Raw genomic sequence first — 12,878 nt, forward strand, 5'->3', positions numbered from 1 at the left:
AAATCACTCCCAGAATCTGCCCCATTGTCCTCTCCCTCAGATGCTGTCTCAGTGTCTGCTGTCTCAGTCTCTGAGCCTACATCAGAACTGTCCTCCATAACCCGAGCTAGCAGTCATCCAACGAGACGCCATCTCTGCAACTGGCTAAACTGTCCCTCTAAATTACTATCCTACGTAGAAAGCAGATAGTCACAAAATTGCTTGTTGGTATGTTTGTTGTGTACAACAGGAAATGTCGTCACCTTACCTTCGCTTCTTCTCCAATTCTGCAGATTCTCTGAAAACACTGAAAAAAACAAAAAAAGAATGTATTACTTCACCTTACCACACACCCTGTGCAACAGTCATTTTTGGTGCTCTGCCTCCCATTACCTCCTCTTCTAATTCCCTCAGTACTATCCAGCAAAACTGCCACTACAGAAAAGACATGCATGCATGCATATTGTGTGTATATATATATATATATTTATATATATATATATATATAATAATATATATATATTTATATGTTTAGAAACAAAGTGGTTGAAGGGTTGCTGGGCGGCACACTTCACTGCCGGTGCCCAGTGACAGGGAAGACCAATCTAGAAATTATCTAATGCTGAAAAATTTCACCGCACTCCATGAAGTACAAATAAACGTGTATTTTATTGCAGTCAATAACCACCAACGTGTTTCAACTCACCAAGGAGTCTTGATCACGGTCCTCGTGGAGTGCGGTGAAATTGTTCACCATTATAAAACAACACACACAAGAATAACAAGCATTTACAATGCAATGGGTCTCGCATCTGCTCGAGTTAGAGCTATTAGCGTTATAAACTCCTAACCCAACTTTTCTTGCCACATAAATTGATAATTTAAAGTTAAACTCTTTCACATAAGAGAGCCGATTCACAGCGCCATGGCCACCATGAGCATCATGTGAAGAGTTACACAAAAGGAAAAGAAGTTCGCTCGCAGTTAAACGTAACAGCAAAAGTGCAATTAGCCATGTACCAGGGGCGATGGCCAAGGCGGTAGCAAAACCTCCCCAAGGAGGGACAAAGGTAAATCATTTTCCAATGCCATCAAAGGAGTGGTAGTGATGGGCGTGAGGTGGGCGTTGTTAGAAGCCCAGATACACACCAACAAGTCAGAAAAGCAGCACATGGACGCTGCAATGCTTGTCCTGAAAAAAATATATATATATATCTATCTATATATATATATATATATATATATATATATCTATATAGATATATATATCTATATAGATATATATATGTGTATACATATATACTCATATATATGAGACTCATGTCACAAATCTTTTTCTTTTTATACATGTGTGCTTGCCCTCGGCAAAGCACACATGTATAAAAAAAAAAATGGCCCCATTGATGGTCACCCTAAGGGCTGACCACCAACAATTTGTTTTTTTTTTGTTTTTTTTTACCCTGGGGGGGCGATCGGCCTCCCCAGGCAAAACTACGTTTTTTTTTTTTCCCCTGGGGTCGGCCCGTGTTCCAAGGGGCGACCCCGCCATTTTTTTTTTCTTTTTTTTATTTCTTTTTTTTGTGGGGGGCGCGATCGCCCCCCAAAACAGTATAAATAATTACAATATTGCCGGGGGGGGGGGTGGCCCTTTTACGAGGGGGCCGACCCCCCCAAAGAAGATCCCTGGTGCCTAGTGGCGTTTCCTGGCCGTGGATCGCAGCCGCGCTGCGATCCACGGCCAGGAAACGGTGCCAGGGAGGCATCGATGGAAAGGGGAGAGCCTCCCCTTTCCATTGATGCCTCCCTGGCATCTGGGGAGGCCGTTTTGGCCTTTTTTTCCCCACCGGAGAAGGAAAGAACGCTTACCTCCGTCTCTCCTTCTCCGGTGGGGAAAAAATGTGACGTCAGCGCGCCTCGCGGCGCGCTGACGTCATAAGGGGGCGGGAGGGGGGTGGGATGGAGACGCGGAAGCTCTTCCGCGTCTCCTACGGTGAAAAAAAAAAAAAAATAAATCCTCCGGTGCATTGCACCGGAGGATTTTTAACCCCCTCCCTGGTGTCGGCCACTGGTCGTGACCCGCACCAGGGAGGGAGTGTGGGCGTCGGCCAGTGGCCGACGCCCGCATTTAACGGGTTAAAGTAAAACATTTTTTGTAATTCTTCTCTGCCCAAAAGTTCTGCCAAAATGTTCTGAGACATTAAATATGTTTAATAACAAATACCTGGTAACTTTGTCCTCAGTTTCCCCAAAGCCAGTTGCATCCCATTTGTTAGGACTGACTGCTCTAACAATCACAACCGTGAGCGTCAGTCAATAGTTATGGCCAGTAAGACTCTGTCTTAGTGAAGGAGGAAGGTTTTGGTGCTTAGGTGGAGAGAAGGAGCAAAATGTTCCTTAGGAGGCAATGGTCCATTGTAATGGTGTCGGACTCATTGCTCCACTCTGTATACAAGTACAGGTGTGCAGGATAAAATGAGACAACACTCATATGCACATTTGTTGTAATGCTACATATATGGCATATGTGTACATAGAGGTGTTGTTACTCATCAAAGCAGGTTAAATTTATTGATATAACTCCTAAGGCAGAGTCCTGATTGGGTATTGTTCGCACTGTACTCTAAACGTCTTTGACTGTCTTTTATGCAGTCTTTTGAAAGTTTTAAACAGTAAAGAAACATATCCTACGACCGCCTGATGGCCGTAGTCCTGACGTTGTTCTGTTGCAACTGTGCTCACATCTGGTGTTGTGGCATTTCTCACAGGGTGGAAATTTGAGATGGTCTTGGGTGAGACATTAGTGTATTCTAGAAGTAAATATTTTATTTGATCTCAAGTCTCCTCTTTTTTATCCTAAGACTCTGCTGAGTTAGAGAATTAGAGCTCCTACTGCCAATACACAACTGGGAGGTGCTATTTCAAAAGAAGTTGAATCTCTGAAATAAAGGGTACAAACAAACATCACAGTAAAAGGTGCATATCCCATTTATCTACAGCTACAGTTGGAAAGTGTGATCAGTTCTTTACATATTATTGATAGAGGACTGAGTGCTAACCACGTTGCAATGAACTAGTCTGCTTGAAGAGGTGTGTGTTGAAAGATCTTGGAAAAGAGAATGGGGAGCACAGAAGGCCAATGTCCAAAAGCTACAATTCCTGCCTAAACAATTTGCAAAATGTGAAAAAGGCTGGTGTTGCTCTTACACAACAGACACACATTATGAAAAGTCTTGCACCTGTGCACTGATCAGAGACACTTTTAGCAGACACATTTTACAAAGTCCTGACTTGCTGCAGACATCCCCCACTGCATAGAAAATCACCTCCCTGTGCAAACACACACCTGCACAATAATACAGACACTGCACGAACATCTTTGCACAGAACTCCCACCCACCTCACACCGACACCTTCCATGTAGAGACTCTGAGAAACAGCACACTCAGTGCAGCTATACCCATCCTGCAGATAGATACACAAACATCCTGTTAATGAAGGGTCACCATGGAGAGGCACACACACTCACTCCTTTCAAAGAGACATTCTGAAGAAGCACACCTGATAGATGTGCACACAGATTCTGTACCCTATACTCTGCTAACATTTCTGCGGAAAATGCTAATCTCTTGCTGGCCTTAATTGCAGCAGATACCCCACATAATAGTTTATATTGACATTAGAGCTGTTGCATAGACATAAAGGAATGTGACACTGGCCTGCTGGGATGAGAATGTTGCTGAAGATCTGGTAAAGCTTGAGGGGTCCCAGGTTTACGGATGTAGTTTGGAGCAGACTATTAATAATGGATTTACAGCATCAGAGATTAAGGGAGCAAAAAGTAAGGCCAGGACTCGGGGGAAACGGATGAGCCAAGCAATGGCAGAATAGCGCCACAAGTGGAACCAATAAGTGAATCATTAAAAGTCCAGATTGAGCAGGTGCACGTGGGGTAGATGTTAAGAGTTCTATGGCTCAAATAGATACAGAAGGGAACCAGGCAATAGTCATCAGAGGACATTGAGCAATCAAAATAACTTAGGCCAAGAATGCAAGTGGCTGGCATGACAAGTAACAGGTCAGACCTCAATCTGCGGCATCCTAAAATCATGTTGAAATGGTGCTATTGTCCCCCATGCTGCCACCCCTTCTGATCTCTTGGAGACCCTGGTAGTAGCAGTCTTGTGAGGAAATGTGAGGAAATGGTGCTATTTTAGTGTGCACATTCCAACTTTCTCCACAGTTCCTGCCTGAGCCCATACCCATGCTTTCTTCTCCTACAGGAAGAATGCTTTACCTGTAGTGGGCTCAGCATTCACCCATTGCCAATCCAAGACTAGACGTCTAGTAAGCCTTTTGGCCACTTGGAGTCCTTAACATCTGTTTAAATGTACTGAGACTTGTATCTGACTTTCTGAATGGCTGTGAGTACCAATGTGCCACAGCTTTGCCCCCTCATATCAAATTTAATGACTAACTGTCAGTCGAACAATCTAAATATTAAAGCTTCTTGTCCTAAGAAGCAAACAACATGTCTCGGGGTTTGGGCAATACAAATTGCTCACCCCTATAGGGCCTACTGGCCTGTACATTTTCATACATATTTGAAGCATAGGGTAAAATGATTTCCCTACAATGAGGGAGAGCTGAGGGCCTGCCCATGAAGCTCCTAAGTCTAATATTCCAGGCACTTTTGCAACTCCATTACCCACCTTGCCTCCTTCCAGCAAAAGGAGCTTTACAGAAACTAGGTCCTCTTCTTATGTCTAGATTTCTATTAATGCACTGTGCTCCAGGGCTTCCTTCAGCAGCACCATGTAGCCCTCAAGGTGAATTAACTGCTTGCCTGCACTCCCCAGGCCTCATTCCCTCCTGGCCACTTTCAGGGTGCCTGTGTGTCCATCAGGAATCAGTATTCCTGTATGGATCTTCATAACATGACCAATCCACAAAAGCTCCAGGGTCCCTAGCACGTCCACACACTACATAAGCTTATTGGGTTTAGTGAGGCTAGTGACACTTGCCCTGGAGATAAGTGTTTAACAGAGTCCTTAGAGGTTATGAGCAAGTTAGTCAGTTCTCTTTCTTCAGTACTTCCCAAGTCTTCATATAGTATCTCCCCTCTGAATGGGTTTAAAAGTGGAGAGTTCCAAAAATAGGACATCTTTGCCTAATCAAAAAATGCCACATACTTTCTCCACCCCTTGTCTATCACCCTGCACAATATCCTTAGATTTTTCAAAATGGCAACTTCAAGCTTTGGTCAGTCACAGGTCTCTCAGAGTTCAAAATTATGCTTGAACTAGTAAATCAAAGTGTCACTCCTATCCTGTCAAAAGCCTCACTCCCCTCCAACTTTGATTCTGTGAGAAAGGCCATGTCCATACTTGGGTGTCAGTAAATTGGCCCTTGCAGATATCCTTCTCACTTTCTTCCTCTCTCCCGGAGCATGCTTATCCCCCTACATGGGTCAATTGTCTGCTGGAGGTTGTGATCTACCTGCTCATCAGCAGAGTGATTAACTTGGCCAGCTAGTTCAAAACCTGAATCTCATTATTTCACCTACAGTGTGAATACAGTAAAGCACTCCAGACTTACCATGAACTACTATAGTCACAGTAATTGACCCCTACAGACACACCATAGTCAAAAAGTAACAGGGATATTTATTTTTTTGTTTCTCAATTAAAATATAATCCCTCACTCTGCCCCCTACATGGAGCCCAGAGAAGACTTACTTTGCATTGCTCCAATGACCCTCACCCTTCAAGCTAGAGACTGTTGTCCCTGGATTATTTTGGGGCTGTGAAGTCCCCCTCATTTTGCACTGAACTCACTGGTGTCCTCCGTTGGACTTTAAAGGTGCAGTCAGCACAGGCCACGAGCTGCTCTCTTGGGTGGCTGAGCATGGCGAGTTCATGCAGTGCCTCCTAAAAAATGGACAGGCTCCCTGCATAGTGGAGAAGCAGGCCCGGCCTTGGACAGCGTGGAAAGGGTATCTTGGTTTGGGTGATTAAAATGAGTTGTATAGGTCCCTTCTGTGACTCCCGGCAAAATATTAGGACAATTGTCTCAAATTGGTGATGGCACCATATGCAAGGAGCATACCAGGGTGCCAGGGTGCCCAAAGAGATTTGCCATGAACCAGCATCCTGGAAATGTTTCCCGAAAAAGTGCACAACAGTGAGACTGCTGGGAACCATCGTCCCTGAGAATTTGTGACAGAACCCTATAACCAGGTGGAAAATAGTAGATATCTGCATAAAATTTGCAGTGTAGAGAAACAATTTTCTAAACCAAATGTGACTGCCACATTGGGAGCAGTGATGAGCGGCAAAGTCTTTTATAGCCTATGGCCAAGTGATTCAGTGCACCCCTCGTACCTCTAAAGATTAGACAAAGAACTTAAAACTCAGTGAGCACCACTCTGTGCGGGAATAACCCTATAGTCATTTGCACCTCTCCATGGGAATGTACAAACAGAGCGAAAGCTGCAGCTTTGTGCCTGTTGTAGTGCCAAGACACATGCAGTGAAAGATAACAGACTTCCTAATGACCCCTGTGATAATGGTAGTCACCACTACCTCTAGGGGAGACAGAAACTAAAACCCCAACCATTCTAACCAAAGAGGAGCTCAAAGCCTACCTGCAGACCTGAAGGAAGACATTGGTAAATGTTTGACGGATAACATCCAGACATTGAACACAGAGCTGTAGAAAGAACAAGCAGAGATCACGGAAGACTTCAATGGTTTTGACCAGTGCGTGAAAGAAGCAGAAATGCAGCTTAAACCATTGTCAGACAGAGACCACCTTACCACCACCACCATATGTCATACAGAACATCAACTTAAATTGATGACCTCTAAGTGTGAGGATTTGGGGAACACATCACATCATGACAATGTGCACATCACAAGCCTGAAGAAAGAAGTGGAAGACTAAGATGTCCTAGCTTATGTGAAAAAAACTATTTTCAGGTATGATATAGCTGAGAGACGGTAAAACATTGTCCGTTGAGCCAGCACGTAGAGTGGGGCAAAGGAGGTCCAGTCCTAGGGATGTGGTGGTCAAACTCACAAATTTTGGGGTTAAGAAAAGGCTCATGGAGGCAGCGAAGAAGTCTAAAACAATTCAGTTCAGAGATAGTGTAATCACGATCGAGTGGTGGCCACCCTAGAAAAGTTGAAAGCTTACCAGAACATCACCAAAGAACTAAGGGCCAAGCATATCAGATACAGGGGGCCCTTTCCTGAGAGCACTTTTCATGACATGCAAAGACACTCTGATTATCATGCCAGATGAAGGCAAAAATTACATAAGTTTGAAACCCAAGTGACTGATAATATGATTAGGACAGACTTGAGCGCTCTTTGGAGGAGGCAACAGTACAGGCCTGGTGCATCTAGATGATACCCTCTAAGCGTCAAAAACTTTTACAAAGGACAACAAGTCAAACAAGCTGGTAAATAATCCTGAATCAAACAAGTTTGAATCAAACATATGCAAACCTGGAAACCTAGAATATATTTTAGGAGCTTGAAACCAGCAACTACAGTAACAACATCTACAATAAAGGGATATGAAGTCTAGGCAAAATACTTTTGTTTGCTAAAATGGACAAATAAAAGACAGAGGAGTAACTCCAAAGAGATTTACACAATGCCATGTACTCAGTAAACTGGGTGAGGTGTATGAGATTGACGCTGATGGAATCCCATCCAAAAAAATGGTAACTGGGAGGCCTGAGTGCATGTGGGGCACTGGTATAGGTTGTGTGAAGAAAGAGTTGTGGAACTCTTGTTGAATTTACCATTTTTAATTGTTAGCATTGTTTAGGGTAATTGGAGAAGTGGTAGGGGAACTAAGGCCCTCATTACAACCTTGGCGGGCGGCTAAGGTTGGACCGCCGTGGTAATTTTGAGATCCCCGCTGGGCCGGTGGGCGGAAACCTGATTTCCGCCTGCCAACCCAGCGGGGATCACGGCCGCAACACAAGAGCCAGCTCCAAATGGAGCCGGCGGTGTTGCTGCTGTGTGACGGGTGCAGTTGCACCTGTCACGCTTTTCACTGTCTGCACAGCAGACAGTGAAAAGCTGCATGGGGGCGTGTCAGGGGGGCCCTGCGACTCCCCATACCGCCAGCCTTTTCCTGGCGGCTCAAACCGCAGGAAAAGGCTGGCGGTAGGGGGACTCGTAATCCCCTGGGCAGCGCTGCAAACAGCGCTGCCCTGGCGGATTAAAACCTCTGGGACTGAAGTGGCGGTAAACCGCCGGTCCCAGCGGTGTGACAGCAGCGCTTCCGCCACGGTCGTAATACCATGGGAAGCACCGCCAGCCTGTTGGCGGTGCTTTTGTCGGAACAGCCATGGCGGTCTTTGACCGCCATGGTTGTAATGACCCCCTAAGTCTTAATTTACTAAATTAGAGGTGAATACCACCCACTGGGCTTATTGACACATCTTGAAATATGATGCCTTCACAGTCACCTTACTAAGGGGGTAATTAATTATGTAGTGAATGGCCTATTGTTCCACCAGAGGGACCTAGTAAATTACTCTGTGCCCAGAGTGAAGGCACCATCTGCCAAATTTATAAATGCCAGCGAGGTGGCCATTTATCAGAGTGACACAGCCTTGCACAAAACAGTCTTCCCCCTTGATGAGGGGGGGGCATTATGTGCATTTTCTGTCCCTCACTGCCAGGGTTTGCTTGGCGACGATGGACAGTAAAACAAATGGCTATATGTTCACCCCCCCTGATTGGTTGGGTAGACATATATCCATTTTTTCGAAGGCCTCTATCGGGCCATTGGAGAGACGTGGCTATGTTGGTGAAAGAGTGGGCTCTGCTGTAGCCAAATGTATGGTCCTCCTGCATCTAAATTCGACAAGCAGACCATTTTATTGGCAGTATGTATACTCTGTCACCATTGCGACAGAGTATACAAACCGCCAACAATTAAATCAGACTCTAACTGTTAGAGGACTTAACTCCTATTCTTACAAATGCAGAGTTTGGAAATATTTAGACCAGGGAGATGTGGATGTTACATTCCTACAAGAGATGCTTCTCCTCAAGGGGGATACACAACAAAAGCAACATAGGCATTACAAGCAGCAAATTTGGGCAAGCGTCAAATCTTTGGGGCATATTTACAAGCCATGTGGAGCATGGCAACACAGCAAGTCAATTTGCTGCACTGCCCTGCACACCATGGAAAGCACAGATATGCACCATATTTAACAGATACTGGGCCATATTTACAAGAAGTGAGGCATCGCTGCATTGTGGCAGTGATGTTTCAAAATAACTTGCACTTCAGTACGACAGAATCCTACACCATTGATGTGTCGTATTTACAACACGGCACAGCATGGGGTAAGGATCCTATCTGTGTAAAAAAAATAAAAAAAATCTGTATGCGTCATTTCATTCGAAAATCTGACGCGTCTGCTGCAAAAGTGACTCAAGGCTGATTTGGGATACCTAAAGTAACGCTTATCAGCCCTGTATCACTTTTGAGTGCGGAATGTGTGAAAAAAGTACAAAAATATGACAAAACTGGGAAAAAAATGGCTCACTTCAAAAAAGGTAGCTATGTAGCAGGGAGCGGAGAGGAGAAGCAAGGACAACCACCCCAGCACCAGCAGGGATGTCCAGACAGACTCCTAAGAGAAAAGGAAGAGGAAGTGCAATTTCAGTGAGGAGGAGAATGACATTGTAAACACTGAGGTGACAGAGTACCAACATCTGCTCTTTGTCACCTCTAAATTGGCACTAGGGAGGAAAGAGGCCATTTGGAAGTCCATAGTGGGGAAGATTAACAGCGTGGGACAAGCAAAGAGAACTGTCACCGATTGTAAAGAATGCTGGCATGACTACAAGTGCTGTATGAAGGAGAAACTGACCAACAATCTGAAGGCAGTAATGTAGACTGAAGAAGGGACCCTAGTGCTCCAGGAGGATCTGGATGCCTAGGAGAAGCCGGTGGCAGCTATCATCCCAGATGAGTTGGTGGGTGGAATGCCAAGACAGGCAGTGCTGCACACGAGAAACAACCAGATCTACGGGGTAATTATTAGGTCTGGGCTTATGACTCCGCTCCGCTGGAGTAGTTTGCAGATTTCCGGCACTTCATGCTATGCGGAGTAGCGCAGAGGTCCCAAATTCCACACTCCAGTGTGAAGCGGAGTGTACTCGCACTGATTGGAGAGTTGGTGTTGGGGATACTCCTGGGCCACTAGCAAGCGTACTCGAGGCTTTGCATTCTCTCTTGTTGCTTCCAGCTGCTCCGGTGGACAAAACGGGCCACTCACAAGTGAAAACTCACTTCTGAAGTAGATTTTGCATTCCAGAGCCAGTAAACCTATTGAAAAAGAGATTTTTTTACTAGATTTTCTTCTCTAATGCACCCTGCAATTTGTTTTTCAGAGTGAGAAGCCTTTTTTTCTCAAATAGGAAGGAAGTGTGTCGGAGACTCCAGCTCACTGTTTCTGTCCAGCAGGCTCCTCCAAGTGTTTTGTCCACCCCTGGTCACTTTTGACTTGGATTTCAAGGTGGAAGGATTACTCTCTTTGTCTTCGGGATATGCCTTTGATGGAAGGACTTTGTTTTTGTGAATTCACACAAGTAAGTTCTAAAACTATTGAGTAAGGGTGTTGTTTGTTTGCTTGAGGATGCACCAGTATTTCTTTGTACTTTATTTTGATTTAAAAAATGCTAGCGGTGGGTGGCCATTATTTTAAGTATGGGCCTAGTTATTATTTATTTTGCATTTGATTGATTTGGAAAATTGTTGAACAGCTCAGTACCTTATCTACATATTTGTAAAATCTGCAATATTATTTTAGTATGTGGCCTAGATTTCCAAAGGGCCATTCAGCTAGTCAACCCAAGCCAGTACTAAAAGTCATCAATGCATGAAATAAATGTTTCAGTGGTACGTGTTTTAAAATGTAATTTAGGGCAGGGATGGCATTGGGTTAAATTAAAAATGTGCCGGTAGTTTGTATTTCATTTTGTTTTGCTAAAAAGGTTACATACTGTGGGGTAATAATATTTGATGGGATAGGAGCATGTTACTTGACCATGTGGCTGGCAGCTATTTTGTGCAGGCAGCCAGTGTCCCTTTGCCATAATCTTGCATGTGTTCTTTGTTTGCCATGCATCCTTGTTCCTTGTTGTTGTAGTTTGACTATGTAGCTGGGGGGCAGCCATTTTGTCCATCCAGCCAGTGTCCTTTGCCATAGGCTTGCATGTGTTTTGTTTGCCATTCCTCCTTGCTCCTTGTTGTTGTTGTTTGACTGTGTGGCTGTCTGGCAGCTATTTTGCCCATCCAGCCAGTGTCTATTGCCATAGGCTAGCGTGTGCTCTTTGTTTGCCGTGCCTCCTTGGTCCTTGTTGTTGTTGTTATTGTTAGGTCATGTAGCTTGCAGTCCTTTTGTGCATTCAGCCAGTGTCCCTTCTTTTGCCATAGGCTTGAATGTGTTCTTTGTTTGCCATGCTTCCCTGCTCCTTGTTGTTGTTTTTTTACCACGTTGCTGGATGACAGCCAATATGTCCATCCAGCCAGTGTCCCTTGCCATAGGCTTGCATGTGTTCTTTGTTTGCTATGTGTCCTTGCTTGTTGTTGTTTGACCATGTGGCTGGTTGGCAGTCACATTGTCCTTCCAGCCAGTGCCCCATGCCAAAGGATTGGATGTGTTCTGTGTTTGCCATGCCTCCCTGCTCCTTGTTCTTGTTATTTGACCATGTGGTTGGCTGGCAGCGATTTTTGTCCATCCATCCATTGTCTCTTGCCATAGACTTCCATGTGTTCTTTGTTCTCCTTGCTCTTGTTTTACCATGTGGTTGGCTGGCAGCCATTTTGTGTGTGCACTATACAGCCAGCGTGACTTTGACACAGGCTTACATACAAACATCGCTAATTACTGATCATTTGTTTTTTAACTTTCTATTTAAATTTTTTCTATTTTAATGTTCACATTTGTATTTTCATATTTATGCCGTTTTTATTTCATTTTATTGATTTATTATTTATTTGAATTGTTTTTATTTTTTTTATAATTGTCCTGACTTTTTTATTCTGTATTTGTATTTTTTATTTTAATTTGTTAATTTTTCATGTACAATTTTATATTTTTTAAAATATTTTAATTTGTTTTATATGTTTTACTTTTTTATTTTATTTTGAGTTTTACTTTAAATTTTTCAATTAATTTTATATTGTAATAATTATATTTTATTTTTTTATATTTTTTTTTTTGTATTTTAAACTTTATTTAGTTCTGCATTTTGCCTTGATTTATCCATCTACATCCATCTGATACATTCTATTACTCCATCAATCCATCCATCCATCTACCAAAAACACAGAGCTGCACTACACCATTCCAGTTTCTTGGGCGTAGTTACATTTCCTCCAGGACACCCTGGCTGCAGAGCATTCAGACAAACCAACAGCATAATTCATTTTGTTACTCATTATTCCATTTCCCCTGGACCACCTTGCCACCGTAGGTTATTTAAAAAGATTATTCCATTTACCCCTGCACCTCCCTCTGACTACCCCAGGTGTCTCATTTAAAACATATGGTAATATAGCAAAGAGCTAGATATACCTTTTTTGCTGTCTGATTTGAAATGTAATTTTTTATGGTGTGGTGGTGTGGTTTGCCTTCTCAATGTTTGATTGAATAGGTATATTACATAAGTCACCAACTGCACTAAGAATGGATTCTCTGTGCTATTTTCAACCTGAAATATTGCCACATTTCACTAACTATGTATTTTTCTTGCTTGTTTTTTTTAGGTGCACAAGAGAAGAGACCCCCACATTACCCACAGTACTGCCAAAGAGAAGGCCTTACAGTTACTTTGGTTCACAGGCACCAAAATCTT

Source organism: Pleurodeles waltl, chromosome 7 (assembly GCF_031143425.1).
Source record: "Pleurodeles waltl isolate 20211129_DDA chromosome 7, aPleWal1.hap1.20221129, whole genome shotgun sequence".
NCBI classification, from domain to species: domain Eukaryota; kingdom Metazoa; phylum Chordata; class Amphibia; order Caudata; family Salamandridae; genus Pleurodeles; species Pleurodeles waltl.